The 6,000-nt window shown below is 45.1% G+C and overlaps 1 long non-coding RNA gene across 1 annotated transcript in view; it reads left to right on the top strand.

Annotated features, from left to right (window-relative positions):
- Positions 1-4,093: 4,093 nt before the first annotated feature.
- The window catches only part of LOC309332615, a 52,586-nt gene continuing 50,679 nt past the window's right edge, over positions 4,094-6,000 (top strand). The window contains exon 1 of the long non-coding RNA XR_014152246.1: positions 4,094-4,384. This is a non-coding gene — a long non-coding RNA (uncharacterized lncRNA). The remainder of the gene's footprint in view (positions 4,385-6,000) is intronic.

The raw sequence follows: 6,000 nt of genomic DNA, 5'->3' as shown, positions 1-6,000 counted from the left end.
AGCTGCCTTGCACCTTCACATGCAAACATTATAGAGTCAGAAAGAGGAGGGTGCAAATGAGCAGTCGCTGTTTGTTTCCCCTCTCACTCCTGCCCTTTGGCTTTTTAGTACAACGCCTCCATTTTAAAAAAGAATCGGGAAACTTTGTATGGCAACGATAGTGTACAATAAGCATATAAAGGCAGGAAACAACAGTACTCTGCACTCAGCGTGGGGCGAGTACTCGTTTCAGAATAGAACCTCCGAGTGCATTCTCCATGGTCGCTGCTGGAAGCTTCCTCCGTACAACAGGCAAGCAAAGTAATTGGAAAAACGTGGCTGCACACGACAGGCTTTTCGTTTTCATGGCAGATTTGCATCAGATTGCCTTTATCTGGGAGACCCTTGATCACCAGTTGGAAAAGCAGCTGGCGCACTCTGCTTGAGCTGAGTTTGGACACCGGGGAATGCCGTATCATCAATGCGTTTTAAGTGCGCCCATCAGCGCTGACATAAACAGCCGCATCAGCCACACAAGGCAGCTTCCCTCCAGTTTACTGCACAGTTTCACCGCACAGTGTGAAAATGGAACCAAATAAGAGGAATGGTTCTGGTTCATCCTTTTTCCTTTCCTTCCCCCCCCCCTCCCCGCCCTTGCTTGCTTCCTTCCACTCCCCCCCCCTCCCCAGTTATATTGTTCAATTTAGTCCTGAGCATTATAGCCTGCCAGTTCCAGTCTTGGGATTTACAATGTTTAATATTCAACAGTCGGTTAAGCTGTGAAATTAGTTAAAACGCCTTTATGAGGTCCTAGGCCCTCTGGTTCCCTTTCTCTATTTTTCAGTGCAAGTCAAAATAAACAGAACATCCTTCTGGGTGGCTGGGGAGGGAAGATTGTGTGTGCTCAATGGGGTGATGAAATGAACTCGCCTGCCAGTGTTCTCGTGGTCTCTGTCGGATTGCAAGAGCTTTATGCAACGTGTTAGATTTTTAAAAATATATATATATATATCTTATTGACCAAAAGTTGCAGCCGAATCACAGCAGTGACCTTTCATTCAAAAGACAAAGCTTTCCCACCCCAACAGCTACTTCATCCCACATGCTGTATGCTAGCCACATACAACGTATTAACAGCTTTAATACCTTCCAAACACGTTTCCCCCCAGAGTAAGTCTCCATTGCCTTCTCCATAATATCCAAATGGATAGTATTGTTTTATGACACCTTGACACGTTTGAGGTAAATAAACAATGTACATCACCCAACAGCTCACAGTGCAAAGGATTTGCAACGCATGAAAAGGTTCCTTCCAGAGCAGATATCTAGTCTGTATCACGTAGGCAGAGCAATTCTGTTTTTCATGTTACACCGGAGGAGAAGGGATGCTGCCACTGCCCTGGTGGAAGAGCCACACAATCCACAGTGCGATCAAACCCAGCAGGGAAGAGGACAAAACACAGGCGACAAGCATGGCGGGAGCTGGTATTAATGATGTGGCATCCCTGGGGACACAGTCAGTGCCCACCAATCAAAGACTGTGGTGCCAGTGAAACTCACATGCCATCCACACACTGAGGGAGCCAGTGAACTCATCACTGTGGGAACATGCCGCTGCCACAACACACATACTAGTATCTCCATACACAAAATGCGGTAAGGCTAAGGTAAAGACATGGGAAGCGGGTGGCGATGTGGTCTAAACTACTGGGCCTCTTGGGCTTGCCGATCGGAAGGTCGGTGGTTCGAATCCTCGCAACAGGGTGAGCTCCCATTGCTCTGTCCCAGCTCCTGCCAACCTAGCAGTTTGAAAGCACACCAGTGCAAGTAGATAAATAGGTGGCGGGAAGGTAAACAGCATTTCTGTGTGCTCTGTGTTATATACTGAAGTTCTCACCCTGGGCCAGCAGGGGGATACTGTAGATAGTTATGCAAATAAGGGATCAAAAGTGATGTTCAGTGATTGGATAGTTTTAGAAAATTGTTACAGTTACGTTGTACTGGAGCTCTATATAAGCAGGCTGACTGAACCCTTCAGTTCAGTTCTGTTCTGGCCTGTGAATAAACAAGAGCTGGTTGAAGAATCGCTGTGTCGTCTGGTATGTTCACCCACAACTTAAAACTCTTGCATCACGGTGTTTCGTTGTGCCAGAAGCAATTTAGTCCTGCTGGCCACATGACATGGAAAGCTGTCTGCAGACAAACGCTGGCTCCCTCGGCCTGAAAGCGAGATGAGCGCCGCAACCCCATAGTCACCTTTGACTGGACTTAACCATCCAGGGGTCCTTTACCTTTACACAAAATGCACAAGATGGCATGACAGCGCCACCACCTTGGCAGCCCCGGCACCGCAGCTAATCCTCCTGGAAAGGATTTCAATTCCCTTCTTCTGCTCACAGTCAAGAGTTTTGGAGCACAACACGCAACAGGGAGGAAGGAGCAGATGTACAACACAGCACAACATCTACTGGACATATTTTCCTGGGCAGGATCCCTGAATGGAGGACACATAACTCCTCCAGAGGCAAGATGTTTGAGACCCACCCTGGGAGAGAAAATAACCCTTTCGACAAGCAGCTAAGGGAAGAGGCCAGGAAATGGAGGAAGAGCCGTGTTGTGGGTGTTTGTGTGCACCTATAGCTTGACAGCGAGGGGACGCGGGTGGCGCTGTGGGTAAAACCTCAGTGCCTAGGGCTTGCCGATCGCATGGTCGGTTGTTCGAATCCCCGTGGTGGGGTGAGCTCCCGTCTTTTGGTCCCCGCTCCTGCCCACCTATAAGTTCGAAAGCACGCTTAAGTGCAAGTAGATAAATAGGTACCGCTTTATAGCGGGAAGGTAAACAGCATTTCTGTGTGCTGCGCTGGTGCTGGCTCGCCAGAGCAGCTTCGTCACGCTGGCCATGTGACCCGGAAGTGTCTCTGGACAGCGCTGGCCCCCGGCCTCTTAAGTGAGATGGGCGCACAACCCTAGAGTCGGACACGACTGGCCCGTACGGGCAGCGGTACCTTTACCTATAGCTTGACAGCAGAGGCCTGTGGGGGCTCACAGCATTTGGCACAGGTTTGGGAAGCAAGAGGGAGAGCACTCCATGCGATGCAATTTAAAAACCAAGTATTAAGAACCAGGAAGAACACTTGTAAATGTTCTGTCTGCAAAGTTGTTTTTCAACATGTGTGTCTTTAACCATGTTGCCATTCCAAGGGAACGAGGGAGGCGTTCATGGCAAGTTCCGGCACCTCTTTTTCTAGAGAAATAGCACTGGTTATAAACCATATTTACCTGTACAGAGAGGATGATCATCCACACAGTGCAAAACGCTTAAGGATTAATTGTGCACGATACAAGTTTATATGCAGATTCTTAATCCTGTCTACATAGCAACCACACAAGTCTCTTGTGCCACAAGCAGAATTTTGCAGTGGAGGAGACGGCTAGAGAAAGAACTCTCCTTTTTGCTTGAGAATGCAGCTGAGATTGAATAAATCTGAAATCTGCATTGGAATTAGAAAGTGACAGTGTCTCAAAACGAGAAAAAATGTGTGGCAGCTCAAGTTACCCCCCCCCTCCCCTTTTCCCCTTCTTTGGGGAAAAAATGATAATTATATGGCAGTGTTTCTTTGCCTTAATCTGTTTACAGAAATATTGAGAATGCATTACACAAACTGAATAACTCCCCCATATCTTTGTACTCCAAAATTTGCAGTTAATTAAACTAATTTGTCTGTTTTTGTGGGTTGGAAACTCTTGCTGTCATCCTTTCCAATCACTACTTATTTAAATTTCATCCTTGGCCAGTTTCATGATAATGTTTATCTGCTCCAGAGGATTTGAAATGAGAGCAATACACTGCCTTCCCATTTAATTTCTTTCTTAAAGCTGAGAAACCCAAGCATCAACTGGCCAGTTAGATAACACAATTTCGCTTGTAGGTTATTTGCTTAAGATAGCTGTGGGCTAATTTAATTCCTGAGTTACTTATTTACTGGTTCTGTTAGGGATTCCCTGCAGTTAAGAATGAACTGTGCACAGAATTTTGTAGAAAAAGGGGGGGAAAGAACACAATCTGGAAGTTTTGTCCTAGAGGATCAGGTAAAACAAAAAGAGAAAAGAAAGAGAGGCAAAGAGACAGTTTTGAGGGGAATAAATTGCTTATTTTCCTATTAGCATGCATCTAAACTTCTTCCACTTACCTGAACAGAAAATTAATTCTGAATTGCTTTGCATATTTAGTGTTTGGAAATATGTACTTTGCATAATGGAGACATAAAGAAAAGGGCACTTTTATGCCAAAGTGATACCTCAGAAAAATAAGGATGCCAGACTGATGCTTTTCTGCTTTCAAACTGCATATTTTCCTCTCCTGCTAGCCAGAAACACCAACAGATAAGAGAAACAGGAAACCAAGGTATGTGCTGTTCTGGATTTTGTTTATTTCAGGAAGCTTTATAGATGGTGATAAATTAATTTTCATTTTGTTACATTAATCTGCAAGGTGGGTAATTAACCTCAACTGTTGAACAAAAACAATGGAATGGGGCCCAGATATTGATTTGTGCCATATTTGATTGTTAACGGCACAGTAAATAAATAGCAGCAATATCTGGCACACAAAAAGTCAAGAAAGCCAGGCTGATCCATGGCAGTGGGGAATCAAAATCACTCAGATCATACCTTCATTCAGTACCCCATGCCGGCATTTTTTACTCCTCCACCCCTCTGGTTTGGATAACATCTGGGTCAATGATGGTGAATTTTATGAACCCAAAAGCTTGTGAACTATTTTTAGTTGGTCCAAATAAAGAGATTGCCTGTCTGTGGGTTTTGAAACAATACCGAGCAAGTGTGGCGCATTCAAGCCACCTCACAAAACAAGCTGAGTACTTTCATTCCATACATGCCATCATTTCCCGTGTTATACGAATTCTGAGGTCTTATCTATACAAACACATAAGTATATAAACCAAATGTCTGAAATGTTAGAATTCCTGCTCCATGATTTCAGTCATGGGATTGTTGTCTATCACATGATGGTATATGTTTTGACTCCACAGAGTGGGAAGTGACAGAGGCAGGATGTTTGTATTACCGTGTTCCATGAAGTGGGACTATTGTCCTTTGTTCTTTTTCTTTGCTGTCTGATGCTAGAGAGAGAGGGAGCCATGTTGCGGTGCTCTGTGTGTGTTTATATGTAAATAAAGTAGATTAGCCAAAATGCTGAGTTGCTGAGGTCTGTTACACAAGCTGCAAAGACTCTGCAGATCCCTAAGTGTGCTGATGTCTGTTGGCATCAGTCACTGTGATGTTCGGGCTGAAGAAAGCTTTTGAAGCTCCTGAACAATCGACCAGGAGGGAGGGAACATGCCAGTCGGGCATGTGTCTCTATCAGGGTCCTACTGAAGTGTAGGACAAGCTCCTGACATGAAATAGTACAGGAGAACAATCATGAAGCCATTTTGACTCTCCCAATTTGACCTTGAATATTTTATCTGCAAGGAGGAAGGAAATGGGAAAAGATTTCCAATTGTCTTTGGACTGTAGGGGCTTACACCTCCTCTTTTCAAATACAGTCTGACGGAAACCAGAGCACACGGAAACACTGTTTACCTTCCCACTGCAGCGGTACCTATTTATCTACTTGTGCTGGCTTGCTTTTGAACTGCTAGGTGGGCAGGAGCTGGGACAGAGCAATGGGAGCTCACTGCATCACGGGGATTCAAACTGCTGACCTTCCGATTGGCAAGCCCAAGAGGCTCAGTGGTTTAGATCACAGCGCCACCCGCGTCCCCACCAGACTCAGTATTTTGCGGGCCCTTCAGTCTCATGCCAGCAAATTTAGGATTCCACAAACACTCTGGTGCTCTGACACAACAAGAAGTTTTTGGAGATAGGAAAATGATTGGAGAATTAGAGTGTAAAATAGAAATCACATAACAGGAAGCTGAGTAACCTACACACAAACAAATCAGGATGAATGCTCAATAAACAGTGGATATCATCTAACCTCCAAGCAAACACCTTGTT

The sequence above is a fragment of the Podarcis erhardii genome, assembly GCF_964252035.2.
Source record: "Podarcis erhardii genome assembly, chromosome: 17".
In the NCBI taxonomy this organism is placed as follows: domain Eukaryota; kingdom Metazoa; phylum Chordata; class Lepidosauria; order Squamata; family Lacertidae; genus Podarcis; species Podarcis erhardii.
Note: the sequence above shows the minus strand (reverse complement) of the source record. Positions and strands in the feature narration are given on the sequence as shown.